Source organism: Microtus oregoni, unplaced genomic scaffold, assembly GCF_018167655.1.
Source record: "Microtus oregoni isolate MIOR12 unplaced genomic scaffold, Mior012 000172F_ref0000184, whole genome shotgun sequence".
Taxonomy (NCBI): domain Eukaryota; kingdom Metazoa; phylum Chordata; class Mammalia; order Rodentia; family Cricetidae; genus Microtus; species Microtus oregoni.
This window is the reverse complement of record NW_024544828.1, coordinates 168703-185351: the sequence shown is the minus strand read 5'-3', so window position 1 is coordinate 185351 and position 16649 is coordinate 168703. Positions and strand designations below refer to the sequence as shown.

The 16649-nt window shown below is 53.0% G+C and overlaps 1 long non-coding RNA gene across 1 annotated transcript; it reads left to right on the top strand.

The window, feature by feature from the left end:
* The first annotated feature begins 1809 nt into the window (after positions 1-1809).
* LOC121445299 lies at positions 1810-16229 on the top strand. The gene is made up of 3 exons (XR_005973909.1): positions 1810-1986; positions 13670-13783; positions 16089-16229. It is a non-coding gene; the product is annotated as an uncharacterized LOC121445299 (long non-coding RNA).
* Positions 16230-16649: the final 420 nt, after the last annotated feature.

Sequence of the window (16649 nt, the reverse complement as noted above, 5' to 3'; positions counted from 1 at the left end):
CAAGCCTCATGGTCACACAAAGAGGGACTATTTACTGTCTACTGTCACGAAGGCAAAACTTCAGAGTGCCAGAGGTAACTTGGCCCACACTCAGAGCTGGGTGTAGTAGAGGTAGAAAGGAGCATAGGCTTGTCCACCTCCAGAAAACTCTTCCCTCAAGGACCAGGCGGTCAGTGAGGAGTGCTTTATTATTTTATTCCTCCCAGTTGATTGGGAGCCATGTGGGCCAGACGTGGTGGGTGACTCACGCCTTTAATACCAGTACTCAGGAGGCAGTGGCAAGTGGATCTCTGTGAGTTCAAGGTCAGCCTGGTCTACAGTGAGTACCAGGACAGTCAAGGCTATGTAGACAGACCCTGTCTAAAAAACAAAAGAAAAAAGAAAGAAAGGAAGGAAAGAAAGAAAGAAAGAAAGAAACTGTCTCTGACTTGACACCCCCATACCCTAGGGATGCCCTGGTTGGATCCACACAGGTTGGCATGGGTCCATGGGTCTATTACTAGCAGGGACATGAGCAGTAGAAGCAGATCATAGAGTGTGGTCCCCAGGAAAGGAAAAGATGGGGTCCAGGTGTCTATGAATCAGACTGTGAATAGTCAGAGGATAAGGCTACTGAGTGTGGACACTGAGGGGCAGGCCTGGGCCATGAAGGGCGGGGACAGAGTGACAGCCCTCAACGGAGGGCATGGCTGACCACTGGAAGAAGCTCTCTGCAGGTCTGAGAGCTGAGCTTCCAGCTGACCACGGCCAGCAGCCCCTCTGTATGCAGTTATGACCAGCACTATGGGAAGCCTGGGGACTCAGAGCTTGGATAGAAAGTCACCCCCTCCTAGAGGAGCCTGTGGTAAACCAGGCAGGCAAGTGGGCAAGACAGTGTGTGATGAGCCCTAGGAAAGATGCCAGCGGGGCAGGTGGGGGCATCCTGGGGTGGTCAGGGATGGTGGCTGAGATAGAGCAGGAGCAGGGAGAAGAACTAAGGCCTTGGGTTGTGTGTGGTGGTGCAGACCATGATAACCAACATGGAGACCTTGAGTCCTAGACCCAACCAGGCCATAGAGTAAGGCACTGAAGAAGAAAGAGGCTGTGGTTGTTCCTTAGGATGAGAGAGTTCCCCCGACGTGCATGCCTGACTTCAAGAGCCTGCCCTATCCAGGAAGCCTCACTGTGTGGGCCCTGAACCTCAATTGCACAGGGATAGGAGTGGCCGCTCAAAGTCCTGGATTTCTGGAGAAGAGATTTGCCTTCCCTGGGGCCTGCCATGCGTCACCGTTCCCATCACCCGCTGAGCCCCAGAAGCCTCAACTGCTGTCTTTCTCTTGGGGGATTCTCAAAACATCCCAGGGCCCGGTTGTCCAGTCCTGGAACTCGGGGCAACGGGAGAGGAAGGAAATTCTCACACACAGCTCTCCCCCAGGAGTTTGCTAAGTTCCCAGGCTGACAACTGGCAACCCTCAGAAGTCCGTCCCCCACTCCCTTCCTCCTCTCCTCCCTGCCTCCTCCTCCCCCTGCTGCCCTTCTCCAGTTTAATAACTTCCACATGGGCTCTGGCGGCTGGAGCCAAGCCCTCAGCATTGTCTGAAACCTCCAAATTTAGAAGAAATATGAAAATTGTCAACCACTCCTTCCTTAGGGGGTAAAAGAAACATTCGGCACCAGGGGCAGGTCAAGGCGAGGCAGTCACGTGGCTGGCGCCCTGGCCAATGGGGGGCCCAGGGAGGACTCAGCACCCGCCTTGCCCCAACACCAGGCTCGCTTCTTCAGCTCATATAAGGTAAAAGGCAGCGAGGCCTCCGTGGCCAGAGAGTCACGGGCAAGGGGCTGAGCAGAGGGGGGTCCGATGCCAGTTGCTTAAAAATGCCCCTGTAGCATCAAGAGGTGCCAGAACCGAGTCAACTTAGTTGAGAAGCAGTGACACCCACAACCATACCCCAAATAAGCTGAGCCTCTACCTCCGAAGAGTCCTCCCTGGGCCAGACAACAGCCAAGGTAAGGACCGGCCACAGACATAGGTCCCAGAGCGGGCCTCCGGGGCTTCCTCCCAGGGGCTCTCATCCGTGCTGTCTGCTAATTGCTATGGGCCGTCTGCCTTTCTGGATCTCAGTTTCCCTATTTGTACCAGGACTGGATCCGGTGACCACCAAGCATCGGCCCAGCCCTGGCCAGCTCCAGTCCTATGGGCTTGTTGACTGCTTCTGCTGAATGAGGAACAAGGGTTTGAGTGGATGTCCTTGGCAGGCCAAGCTCCCACGGTGCCGCATCTGGGCAGTTTGCCCTGTCTCTACCTTGACAGCACTCTGCCTTGTTGTACCAGGTGTTCACATCACAGCTCCAAGAATCTGGGGCTCCTATTAAGGAAAACTGTTTCCGAATAACGGTTCTAAAAGCCATAGCTGGGGGCGGAGGCAGCCGTGCATGCTCAGGCAGCCAGGGAGTAGGAGGCCAAGGGCTGGAAGGATGGGGTGCTGGCTGTGTATAAAAGGGGAGGGGGGGCTAGGAAGGGACACTGAGGAGGTAGGGCCTGAACTTTGGACTATCTAGATCTGCACTCAGTGCTGGACTATATGGCTCTGGGCTGGTACCCATCCCTCTCTGGGCCATCGAGATGTGTAACTGGACCAAATGGTCTGGAGATGCAGGGTGTGGCTTCTGAGCCATCTGGGGGGAAGTTCCCTCGGGATTCCTGGGCTATACCACCTTTTGGGCATAGACTCTGCATTCAAGCAATTGGTCCAAACCCCGAGGGCTGTTGGAGGCTTAGAGCCTACGTGATGGAGAACACCCTCAGGGTGTCTAGCTGAAGCCCTAGATCTGGTTTCCCCAGGGTGCTGTGCTGCCTCTGGTGGGCTCAGAGATGATGTCTGACACAATAAGCCACAAGTGCAGGACCTCGGGCCAGAAATGGGGTGAAGAAATCACAGACGGTTTCCAGAACCTTGGAAGGCAGGCCTGTGATGGGCAGTGTGGGGGCCAGGCGGAGCTCAGATCGGAACACACAGACAACATCCAACTCCTTGGGCCTACACAGTGGCCCCATCTGGGCCCCGAACGGAGCACGGTCCTCCAGTTTCAGATTACACATCTGTTCCTCTTGCACCTGGTCACCCAAGGCCATATGGCTCAGAAGGGATGGGGCCCCAACTCTGGGCTTGTTTACATATCAAAGTGCTTGGTCCAGTCGTCAGCCATCTCGGCTTAGGCGCCTTCATTTACGGAATAGGTGCAACTTAAGTTCTCACCCCATATGGCCGTGGTGAGGAATAAGAGACATATATGTCTCAGCTATGTTTAGGGAGAGGAAATGAGACAGAGGGAGGAAATGCCCAGAGCACCCTAGAGAGAGAAGACTCTAGAAAGAGAGAGGTAGAATAAAGTCCAGTCAGAGGAAACAGGCAAAGAGCAACCAGCTTTAGACTGCTCCCTTTGCTCTCACCCTCTGCCTGGAGTTAGGCACCAGCAGTGCAAGGCCCCAGAGCTGCAGAACAACCTGAGACCATCAGGACACAGCTGGGCATTGGTAACCCCAAAGAGAAATCATAGCTCTGGGTCCATCCACTGACAAAAGAGCCAGGGCAGAGTGTGTGTCTGCCCAGCCAGGGGCTCCTTCAGGTACTGTAAATAAGAAATCTATTGCTTTCTTTTGTTGAGCGCTTAGGAGATCCAGGAATCTGAGAGTTTTATATGAGTTAACTCAGTGGAACCTTGCAGGACTTGGGGAGCTAGGTGCAATCGTTCCCATTTTACAGAGAGGTCCGATACTGTCTATGTGTGTTGGCTGCCCTAGGCTGCTGTCTCTACCAAGAGCCTCCAACTTCTCGCTTTGCTTATGGCCACGTGGACCTCCTAGCAAGTGTCCAATAGATTTCATGGGTAGAATATGTATGGGGGCATTCCCAGGAGCCAGACACCAGCTAAATGGTTTGCATTATTGTAGTTCTCCTAAGATTATTCTTGGAAGAGATTAAATGATCCCAGTGCCCCTGGCTATGGCATAAACCACAACCCACCCAAGCTCTCACCACGAGAAATTAGGCAGGCATAAACCCAGCCTCCACCTGCCTGCTCTTCACCTGGCCCCAGAGCCCCTGAGTGCTGATAAGGAAGCTATACAGGTGGAGGAGACTCCCATCTCAGGATTTGTACTGGGGCTTGGTGAAAGTCTCCCAGCTGAGGCCACTGCTGTCCCTCAGCCATGAGACTGTCCCAAAACAGAGGAGACAGGCGCTGGTCCCATAGCCACACTACAGCTCTGTGGCCAACCTCAGCCCTTTCTCCTGCTGGCTTGTTCTGGAGAAAAGCTAATACAGCTCTGCAGAATGGAAAGTTCCAGACCTCGAGTTGCCACAGACCCAAGCTTTGAGTGACTCCCCAGGTGAGACTCCTCCTAGGAGGAGGTCTCCAAGGTCCTTGATGGTGACCCTGCCACTTCTTCAGTTTTCCATCAGAACTGGCTGGGGCTCAGGTCCTGGAGTGGCTCAGAGAACCAGGAGAAAGCTGGGTGTGGTGGCACAGGCTTTAATCTCAGCACTCAGGAGTTAGAGGGTCTGTGAGTTCAAGGCCAGCCTGGTCTGCCTAATGGGCTACAGGTCAGCCAGGGCTACATCCTGGAAGGAGAAAGAGAAGAAGAAGAGAGGAGGAATAAGAAATATTGCCCTCTGTTTTTTGTTCAGTTTTAAACAACCTCCTGAGCACAGAGGCCAGAATTTTTCCAGTTTATACCTGGAATGGGGCTGCTGGGTCCTGGGTGTGGCCTGAAGATAGCATGGGAAGTCACTGTGTGTGTGTGTGTGTGTGTGTCTTCCATCAGGCTATTTCTACATGTCTCACTGAGCAAACCCCTCTCCTTGGCCACACTAGAAATGGTAGGATTTCTTGAAATACATATATTACCTACTTTATCTTGTATACATCAAATAATGTAAGAAGAGGGCTGAGGATGTAGCTCAGTAGTAGAGCATTTGTCTAGCATTGGTTCATTCCTAGCACCACAAAAGAAGGAAGGGGAGCGGGGGAGTGGAGGAAGGAAGGAAGGCACACTCAATATGTATTCTGCAGGCTGCCGCCCCTCGTCTGCATGGATGCCTAGGAATTTGCCCTATCAGAGCGCCTATATCGCACACCCCGGGGTGGGATCTGAGCAATAGTTATCCTGGTGCACCCTGGGTCCAATGCCTGGGAGTGAGCTGCAGGGCTTGCGTGGGTAAAGTACGGAAGCAATCCCTGCTCACAGCCTGTTTAGACAAACCCATGGGGACCTGACATCAACACACATTGCGAGAGCTCTGGGGTCAGCGATTTTCCTGCTTGCAAAAGAATCCACTGGTGGCGGTCTCACAAACACCACAAACCTTTCCTCCAATTTGGAGCATGCCTGACGCGCAGTGGGCCTCGCCCACGCCGCTGGCCCACACAATCCAGCTTTTTCGAGCCACTTTTGGGTCTGTTGAGAATGCAGCGTTCTGTGGGGGTGGAGTAGGGGTCCCCCCAGAACGAGGCAAAGATGATCAGGGTACTGTAAGAATGATGTGAAACACAGGAAGCCAGGATCACAGGGCCAGGTCTGCACGGGCTGCTTGGGTTTGAATCTTGCATTTGTCTGGAAGCAGCTGCCGTTCCGTGAGCCTCCGTTACTCCATCTGTAAAGTAGGGAGACTGAGCTTCTTAATAACAAGGATAGTTTACTGCGCTGATTGGATCAGAGGAGCTGAAGCTCTTGAAGCCCACGGAGCAATGACTGGCACACGGGGCCTATGCCCCAGGCAGCTTCTCAGGGAGGGGATGTCCTGCTGAGTCCTACCTAACTTCATGCTCTCCTTCCTTCAAAAATAACAGTTCTCAGGAATGAAGAGATGGTTCGGTGGTTAAAAGCACTGGCTGCTCTTCCAGAGGACCTGGATTCAATTCCCAGCATGCACATGGCAGCTCACAACTGTCTGTAACTCCAGTTCCAGGGCTTCTGACATCCTCACATAGGAATATGTGCAGGCAAAATACAAGTGAACATAAAATAATAATAATAACTATAGAAAAAAAGAGAAAAATAACAATTTCAAGCCAGGTCTGTTAGCATATGTCTGTAATACCAGCACTCAGAAGGATCAAGAATTCATGCCCATACTCAGCTACATACTGAGTTCCAGGCTAGCCTGGGCTACAGGAGATCCTGTCTCAAAAATCAGTTCTCACACTGGGGGTGTTATGAGCCAATGGCGGAGTGCTTGCTTGGCACACACAGGACCCCGTGTTCCATTCTGTGCACTTTCATTTCCCACACAACCAAGTTGCTGTGTATCAAGGCCTCCTTGTCCTGTGCCCTGAGGTACGTACCTTCATCCCTCAGGTCAGCCAGAGGCTCAGACGGGTCTGATTATTTGCTCAAAGTCACACAGGGATTTGATTTGGGACTCAATCCCAAATCTGGCTGACTCCATATGCTTAACCGTGGTTTTCTAGAACCTGACAAGAGGGTCATGAATCAGAGAGCCAGTTCCAGCTTGACAGGACGCTTGGCATTTAGGGGAGGAAGCTCTGTGCCTTCTGAATTTAGAATAACTATGATGACAAACTATGGTGACAGAACCCCCGACTGTCAGCCAGCTGAGGACAGAAAATGCAGATTCCAGCCAGACCCTTCCAGTGAGCACCTGCTAGGTGGTCTGTGTCTGATTGGAGACCTCATCAGTCCTGGGCTGCCCCTTCCCCACAGAGCCCTTCAGAGTCTTGCAGAAGGAACCGGTGAGCTAGGTCAAGGAAAGGTGACCCTATGGCACCTTCCCACGAGCCATGTCTATCTGTACTGCTGTGGACCCTAACTGTATCACAGGGAGGCGGCTAAAAGGAACCCTGCCCCCCTGAACCAACTCTCTCTGCCCTTCCTCCTCTGCTTGGGCCAGCCAAACAGGAATGGGAACAAGTCAAAACAGGCTACCTTGCCTAAGTAGTAGCCAGGATGCCACCCCTCATTTGCCAGCCTTTCTTGAGCCAGTAGATCTCAGGCATACCAACCTCAAAGAGCCGAGGGTATCCATCCCCTAAGGTGAACTGGACGAGGGCCTGGCCCAGGCTCTGTCGCCATTACACCTAAGGCAGTGCCATTCCCTGCTGAGATCTGCAGGTCCTGGTATACCATTTGGGATGGCGGGCGGTGGGGGGGAGGGGGGGACGCAGCTCATGACCAGTTCATGTAGACACCAAGACTCCACCTGAGGGAAAGCTGCTAGATGGGGAGAAAAGGGGAACGGGATAGAGAAGAGATGGCAGGATGAGGATTTATTTTTTGTTTTTTTTTTTTTTGTTTATTTGTTTTTTCGAGACAGGGTTTCTGTAGCTTTGGCTCCTGCCCTGGAACTAGTTCTTGTAGACTGTAGACCAGGCTGGCCTCGAATTCACAGAGATCCGCCTGTCTCTGCCTCCCCAGTGCTGAGATGAAAGGCTGGTGCCACCACCGCCAGCCGAAGAATTCTAAGAAGCAAAACTGAAAAGGTGTTTTCAGAGCCTATCAGCTCACTGAGGCTGGCGGCGGGCAGAGGGTTCTGGCATGGCTTGAGTCAGGCTTTTTAGTTCTGTCAGTACTTTCCTTTAATCTGTTCCCCTTCTCCAAAACACCTTCAGACCAAGAACCCCAGAGGAGCAGGGAGATGAGGGAATATGACCACAGATGTCAGGTAAGGGGAACAGAAGAGTCAGGACAGGGGGCCAGCGGACTGTAATCACCAACTTCAAACATCTTGAGAGATTCCAGAGGAGCAGGAAGTCTGCAGCTCAGAGGACAGCACGAGAAGCCCCAGAGATGCCCATGACATCTAACCTCCAGAGGGGAGTCTCCAATAGTTTGTTCCTGGGGGTGGGAAGGCGGGGCATTTGGAAGTAATGAGCTTCTTATCCCAAGAAGCATGTAAGATTAGCGGTGACAACAGAGAGAAAAATCAGGTATCAGAGTCCCTTATGGGTGCTTTCCCACCAACAGCCTGCAACTTCGCATGCCTTCCCAGGTTGCCATGGGACAACCACGGAGCACAGGTCGCTGCCTGCCTGCCTGCACGTCAGATTCTAGACCGATATGACGTCAGTTCTGCTCCGGCTTTGCGCAGGGGCTTCCTGGGCTCCCTTACCCCCTTTTTCCTCCTAGTCTACTGTGATCTTTTGCTCTTCCCAGGGGACTCCAGGCTTGACTAGAGAGACCTAGATACTATTTATGAGAACAAAGTCCCTGGGGACCATCCATCCGATGGCCTCCCAGCCTGCAGGAGTGAGATCTCTGGGGGCAGAGTGGCTGAGAGCCCGTTCACACGCTCCAGAGAGTCTGCATGGAGATTCCGCCAGGGTCACAGGAAAGCAGCTGATTGACAATCAAGATGCCTCGGTTTTTCCTTCTGCTCTCTCCTTTTTCCCCAGCAGTGGGTGTGATAGGAAGCTGATGAGGAAAACAAGCAGCTTCCCTAGGCTGAGTCACAAAAGTCAGTATGGTGAGCTAGGATCAGGAGCAATTCCAGGTAGTCCACTACCTTCTAGAGTCTGGGGAGGTGTTTGGTCCAGGGAAGATGCTCAGGGACCAGTCAGGCTTGGGGAGAGTCCTGGAGCAGTGGAGACAAACAGCAGCCCTGCCAACAGACAGGGCAGGGATGCTCAGCACTAGAGCCTTCCTGAGCCGAGTCCAGGTTTCCCCTGAATAAAGGCAGGCAGTGTGGAGCAGAGGCTTGGGCGATTGTGAGTGATAAGCCCCTGCCTCAGGCTGGCTAATACTAGAACACTTTCTGATGCGCTCCCCCTGGTAACCTGGTGACTTCTGGGCAAAATAGTCCTTTTATACAGGCAACAGAGCTCTATTTCCTCATGTCAACGGCAAAGAAGCTGAGGAGAAGCTACCCCAAGAACACACTGCATAAGTACATGCATTCTTTAGGGCTCCTTTGCCTTCTGGCCAATGTTAGAGGCATGTTGGAGGCTCCTCATACCAAAGGCAGGGACAGAGGAGAGGCGGGTACCCAACCGGAACAAGTCAGGGTCCATTGTCCGCTAATAGCAACCTATTGCGAGTTCCTGCTGTTCTGTCCTCTAAGTCCCTTTATGTGGCTAGAGATGGTCCCCAAGCTATTGGAACTGCAAATGGGAGGTGGCCTCTTGAAAAAGGAACCACCAAGGCTGGGACGGGGAAGCCCTTGGTTCTATTTGATTCTGCCTAGCTCTCTGTGTGACTGACCTTAAACAAGAGGCCTCAGTGTGTTTAGCAGGGTCTAGATCTGAGGAGCCAGGAAAGCAGAGGGACCGCTCCCCCCCCCCCCCCCATGATGTACTGCCTCGCTCATCTTAGATTTACCCGGGAGGCTTGGCAGAGGGAGCGGGTGAGCCACAGGAAGAAAACAGCAGCCTCCAGATTCCTCTATGCCCAAGCTTTGCTTTCCAGCCAAGAAATTCCCAGAGAGAGAAAAATCGTGGAAGCAAGCGTGGTGTGGTGACTCACGCCTGCAATCCAGCACTCAGAAACCTAAGGAAGACTGCTATGAGTTCAGAGCTAGCCTGGGGTACATAGTGAGTCCAGGGTGAGCCTGAGCCTTGCACTAGGAAACCCTAGTGGTGATAAGGGGACTCTGGGACATAATGGCTCAGACCTTTAGTCCCAGCACTTAGGAAGAAGAGAGGCAGGTCGATCTCTGTGATCTCAAGGCCAGCCTGGTCTACATAGTGAGTTCTATGACAGCCGGAGCTACACAGTGAGATGCTACCTTGAAAAAAAAACAATAATAATTTTAAAACAAAAGTAATAAATAAATAGATAAATAAGTAAATAAAATTAACCCAGTGCGGGAAGTTAAGACCAAAAAAAGTCAGCACAGTATTCAAGGTGGCAAAGCAAGGTAAAACTGGAAGAGGACTGACTCCCAAGCCAGTGCCCTTTCGTGGTCTACAGTGCTTTTCAGGATAATGGGCACAAGAGCCATTCTGGTATGAACTAGAGGCATTAGGACCCAAGACCAATATCAAGCAGACGATAGGAGCTTTCTTAGGACCTAATACTAGCACCCAGCAGATCCGCAGACTTTCCCAGGTGGACCCTGCTGCCCTCACCTCAGCTCTTCCTTCACAGACAGTAGGGGACTCAGGCCAGGACATCCCATCAGGTTGGACCCCTACCAGCCCCGTCCAACCCTAGACCCCATGGTTGGGCTCCATCCAGAGCTGTAGGCTCCAGCCCAGCTTCCCTCTGAGACGCTTTTCTTACCATAAAAGGGCAAGTGTGCCTTTCTCAACCCTGCTGGGGGAAAGGCTGAGTTATTTTTAGATGTAGGATTTATTCCTAACCCAAGATGGAGCTGTCCCTTTACACCACAGCCCCTTCCCCAGCTGCTGCTGTCTTGCGTCCCTTTATCCTCATTTGTGGCCGTCTCACACACACACACACACAACCACACACGCGTGCACGCACACACACATGCACATACACACACATGCCACCACACACACACACACGTGTGCGCTACACCACATGAGCATGCGCACGCGCGCACACACACACACACACACACACACAACACACATGTCTCCTCTCCTCTCCCCAAATCCTTTCACAGCCGGCTTCCCTCCTCTTGCCCTCCTTCAGATCTCCTTTCTGGTTACTGAAGAAAGTGACGCATCTGTCCCCCACCCCCTCCTGAAACAGTATTTACAACATACATTCCAAACATCCGCCATCTGGCTTCTAGGAAGGGCCAAAAGCTATTTGGAGAAGGAAGTCATGATTATTCCATCTTCAAAGCCAGGGAACTTAAGGCCTTCTTCTTCTCCCCCACTTTCCTTCCAGAGGCCCCCTGTGTCGACCAATGACATCTTTCAGTCAATAGATGAGGTCAGGACCTTAGATGGATGTCAGCTGACTTCAAGCATTCCTTTTGCATCCCTTGCTTCGCCCCTCTGCGCCCCAGTGTTCTCATCCTTCTCATCCGGACAAGGGCGTGAGACCAGGACACACCAAGATTTCAGGTCCTACTGCAGCAGCAAGGAAAGGGAGATGGGGAAGGGGTGAATCGGGAGAGTCCTGTCATCAGGAAGTCCCTTCCTCTCCCACCATGTCCTGTGCATGTGGCTCCTGGCATGCAGAGAGGGGAAGACCCATGTACATAAGCCGTGGGGGTTATATATGCAGGCGCCTGCTAATCTCCTTGCCCTCAATGGTCCAGAAGAAACCAGTGTCTGTTATCCAGAAAACAAGCCCAGTGCCCATTCCTACAAAGCCCTGCAGCCCTGGAGTCCCTGTTCTTTACAAAGCAGGGAAGACAGGCAGGATGGGAAGGGGACGGACTCTGGTAAAGTGCTCGCCATGCATGAAGATCTATCTGGATTTAGATCCCTGCACCATGTAAAAGCCAGGAGCTCTGATAGCACCTATAATCCCAGTGCTGAGGAGGCCAAGACGAAAGGATCCCTAGATCCTGCTAGATGATAAGTAGGGAGATGGCCCAGTGGTTAAGAACACCGCCCTTGCAGAGGACCTGGGTTCAAATCCCAGCATCCATATGGTGGCTCACAACCATCTGCAACTTCAGTCCCAGGGGCTCCAACACCTCCTTGTACCCTCTGAGAGCACTGTACTTACGCACAGAGAGAGACATACTTAAATATTTCTTTAAAAAAAAAAATGTTAGAGAACTATACAAGACACCTAATGTCAATCTCTGGTCTTTACACTCACTGATAATATGCCCATGCATTCCTAACCCAACATGGAGATGTCCGTTTGCACCAGAGCCCTGTCCCCTTTCCCCTCCTTTGTGACCATCAGACCACCACAGACACCCACACACGGGAACACACTAACATATACACAAACCCAAAAAAGGCAAACAGGACAGAAGCAAGGCTTTTATAATGGCAATGGGGTTTTGCTTGTTTAAAACAAATACTCAACGAACGAGAGAGATGGTACAGGAAGGACAGCTACACCCACAAGAAAACCGTTGCTCCCGGTATCTGGTGGCCTTGCCAGGGCCCAGATGACGTCTGCTCATACTAAAACAGCTTTCCCTCTTCTCAGCCTCCTTCCCTCCAAGACAAGGACGGTCTGAGCTCCAGGGGAGCGAGTGCGTGCTGGGTTGCAGGGCCCCACTGAGACTCCTAGACTAATGAGCTTTACGACTGTGACCTTGAGGGGGTGCTGTGATCCTTGAGATCCTTGGTCTCTTCATTGGTAAAATTCCATCAGAAGGCCTCTACTGAGAACGGGGCAAACATTCTTAGCAAGGGGGAGGCGCATCAAGAGCTCCCAGCTCTTCTCCCCCATCTTGCTTGGAGACACCAAGGGAAGCTGGGCCGAAATCCACTTTTTTTTGCCCTTGTTGGAAATTAGGGATCGAGGTGTTTAGGCCTTCTTCTCACCCCCCAGCATCTGAGCTGCTTCTGGAGGCAAAGTTTGGGGTTCCAGAGGAGCCAGGAGAGCCCTTCTCTTCCCTCGTCTCTCTTCCCTGCATTGCTGGTTTTCACCTCATGCTGCATTCCCAGGGCTTGCTCAAGAGTCCCAGAACACCATTCCCTGGGGAGGAAGTAGGGAGCGTGTGAGGTTGGTGAACTTTACAGGGTGACAAGGGGCTGAGGGCATCTGGGAACAGAAGCCAAGGAAAGCTGTACAGAAAGGAACATGAGGAGGGGCCAGGCAGGGGTGGCTCCTGCTGTCGGCATCCACACCTCCAGATGTCACCCTCCCAGCTCACCCCTGCACTTACGGTGCTAACAGTAGAAACCTCCGCCATTTAGTCTTGGCTTGCCATGTGCCTAGAACTGTGCTTGCTACCCGCTGCCCCTCACTGTCTAAAGCAAGGGTGAACACAAGGACCCTCAGATACAGCTGGAAAGGGGTAGGGATGAGATTCAAAAGGTGGGCCCACCTCTCCCGTATTCTGTCCAAGCTTAAAGTGGTAACTGGGCCCTGGAATCAAGAGCTGTGGAATCCGTGTGTGGGAGGGAGCTACAAAGGGAAGCTAAGGTAGACGTCTCTCCCAAGAGAACAGCTGTGTCTTGTCCCCTGGAAAAAGGCACGGGCTTTGGCAACGACCACATGAACTTTGCTTTATGGTCATCCGAGCTCAGGGGATAGCCAGCTGAGCCTGGCTCCTGGTCTGCCTTGAACCCTGGTCAGTCAAGATTGCCTTGAGCAAGCTGCAAGGCCTTGTTCAGTCCCCTCCCACCTCAGCAGTTGCTGTACTGGTCCAAGGCTATTCTACAAGGCCGAGAACCTTGTGTTACTGGAAGAAGGTACAGTCTCCGTCACCGAGTTACCCCAGGTTGTGGCCTTCTCCAGCACAGCCCACTTGTGATATGAGAGATGGGAGGGACCACTAGCCATCAGTGTCTCTGGGCAATGCCCTTGGAGAGCAGAACTTTTGCTGACTGGTCCAGCTGCATTAGGAGGGAAGGTGATCTCTCTTTCTCAAAGGACTTAAGAGTTTCCCTTTGAAAGCAAGGTGGGCGCAGCAGGGATCCTGGCCATGTAGGGCCCGAAGGACAATTCCATGAGGCTTGACAAACCTCAGCAAGTCAGCCCAAGACTGGGCTTAGAGTGGCCCAGGCCCTCTCTCTGTGTCTTTTGAAAAGCAATATCAGGCGCAGACTCTTGGGGTTCAGCACTCTGGTCACAGAGTGGCCCAGAATACTTCTGAAGAGCCAGACCTTTTGTTCTTTTCAGGTGAGAGTGATGGCTAGTCAAATCCCCCACTACGCTGGAGAATGAGGAGCCCCAGAGAGAAATCCTCCCGAGAACCAGAAAAATGGACAGCGGTGGCCTCCTGCTCCCAGATCTGTAAGTGTTCCGTTCCATGTTCCCCATATACACCCCAACTCAGGGAACTCCAGGAATAGCCTGCAACCCTCAGACAAGCTCCCCATCCCCATGCTCCGGAAACTCAGAGAGAATGCTGGGAATCTCAACGAGTAGAGCCCAGCCATGGGGTAGCCTTTCAGCAGTGTTGGAGGCTGGAATGGAGGTGAATTAATGGAAGCAAAGACGAGGGACCCCCAACAGTGTGAGACCCCTTCCCATCCCACTCCGTTCTCTTCCAACTGCAACAGGAAGTCAGCTTGGCTTGAAGAAGACACACACCCAATATTAATCTTCCTTAGAGATGGAAGGGCTTGGTAGGAGGGGTACCTGGGATCCTAGGGCTCTGGGCGAGGACTATGCTATTGATAACAGCAGCTCCCAGGGATGGAGGTGATTCTTTAGCCCAGTCTGAGTATGCGGAGTTCTGTACCGCAAGGTCAGGCCATGAATAGAGGAGTCTGGTGCGGATCTATCAGGGCTGGAATAAACAGGAAGAACTGGAGATGAAAGAAGGGAAAGAGGGGAGGCAGGGCAGCAGAAAGGGACTATTCCATGGATAGGAGACAAGGCTTGTGTAACACAGCCCACCTGTTCACCCTGTGTAGCCTCCACATGTGTGCGAACGTGCACCCCAACACAGCACATACCCGCTCTTCACTTGTGAGCAAACGAGCTGCAGAGACTGTTGTAAACAAATTGGATTAGGAGGCTGCAGACGCCTCCTTCCGCCAGCGACCCTCCAGGGCCGGACATTAACCAGGCCCCGTAGAATGGCCAGCTGCACTCTCTCTGGCAAGGGGACAGTCAGCCCTGAACCCCCATCCCTCCCCCACCCAGCCCCAGGAAGGAGCCTTCAGAGAAGATGCCAGGATGATGGATGGGGTGAGGGAGGTTCCAGGGCCCGCCTGAGAGCACACAGGATGTCGTGCTCGTGTGAGGCACATTTCTGAGCCGTTCCCAGCAGCCCACTCCTCCACCCCCTTGGGCTCCCCTCTGCAGCCTCTCCCACGGTCACTGCTGCTGGTCTGGGACTTGGGCCCAGCCTGAGGTTCCAAGCAGAGTTCAGGGCCTGGGTCCTGAACACATCTGTCCCCTCAGTCCCACAGTTGGACTGAGGGGAAACAGCTGAGAAAGCATGAGCACAGGGAGACGCTGGAGGCCTCTTTAGAGGGCAGAGGGACCTGTGAGCAGAGGAGCAAAGCCGGCTCCGTGCTTTCCTTCTTTCTTTCTTTTTTGTTTTTGTTTTTGTTTTTTGAGACAGGGTTTCTCTGTGTCACAGCCCTAGCTGTCCTGGAACTAGCTCTTGTAGACCAGGCTGGCCTCGAACTCACAGAGTTCCGCCTGCCTCTGCCTCCTGAGTGCTGGGATAACAGGCATGCGCCACCACTGCCTGGCTTCCTTGCTTTCTTACTCATCACTTCAACTGATCCTCAGAACAGGCTGCAGAGCTGGAATTGTGACCAGGGCACAGCTGGTCATTCATTCAGTGCTTCCACAGGTCCCTCCTCGGAGGCCCTAATCTGTACCAGGTCCTGTGTCATATGCTGAGGACAGCCAGTAAACAGCACATTGCCCCTGTCTGACGGACCTGGCCTCCTTAGGCTGTGTTGGGGAGCATTATAGCAGTCCTTGTTTCCCAGGGGCACACCTCCAGCACAATCAACTTCCTGCGTAGCACGTGTAATGGCTAAATTTGTCCCTTTATGCTGCGTCAATGCAATCAGCCCTCTCAGGAGCCCGATGTCAGATTCCAGGCCCTGATACCAGACAGACCTGAGTTAAATCCTACCTCATTTCCCGTTCAGTTGTGTCACTGTTCTTAGCCTCTCTGGGCCTGTTTTCCCTTCTGCAAAATGGGGGAGCAATGGCTCTCATCCCTTGGGGCTGATCGAGTTCTCCTCCTCCATGCCGTCATTTTATACGGAGACAACAGAGGTCCCGAGAAGGAGAGGTCTCTGTGAGATGGGAGTTAAGTTTGGCCCAGGCTGTTCCCTTCAACCCAGTATCAGCCCTCCCACCTGCTACTCCAATCAGAGGCCAAGATGGCTGCTCAGTTCGCATAGGTGATTCTCGGGATGTGTGCTGGGCCTTGCCTGCCTTCTTAGCAGCAGCCCAGGTGACCAGTGGTGGCTCTGAGTCCTCTTGAGTGGTGAGTGGGGTGAGGAATGACAGGCAGGGTTCCTAGCTCCAAGCAGCCTTGCCATATAAGGGCAGGAGCCACAGAGTGTCCGTCCTGCCTGGGCCTGAGACTATCCAGACAAGCACTGTTTATTTTCTCCTTCAGCCTCCCCTCCTCTCAACCCTCCCTGGAGCTTCCCAACAGACAGAAGCCAGAGATTCCCCTAGCCCGGAGACATTTTCTGAAGACGTAGGAAAAGGAGAAAAAGTGGGACACCCCCTGCAGCAGGCCTCCGAGATGCAGAGAGCCAACACCAAGCGCAAGGTAAGATCCCGAGTCCGCCTGCTTCAACCACCCCTTTAACAGAATGGGGAACCAAGTCTCAGAGCGCCAGAGATAAGGGGGGGCTCAATGGGAAATAACTGTGCTGGCTGGAGACAGAGCCTAGATCCCCAAGCTCTCCCGTATTCTGATAGCACCACAGGGCGAAGGAGCCTTTCCTGGCTACATCCCTCTTCTCAGTGAAGCCCCACTTGCGGGAGGCAGGGGTCCAGATGAGCTCTGCCTACCAGCCCAGCACATGTACACGTATGTTTCCGGGGTCAAAGAGCCAGAAGGTTCACCTTCCTGTCCCACTGCTCCTCCCAGCCATCCCAGTCCCCACCCCAACCCTTCTAGGAGGCCTTCTGAGCTACCCAGGGGGTGGAGGAAGGGACCTCCCTGGCC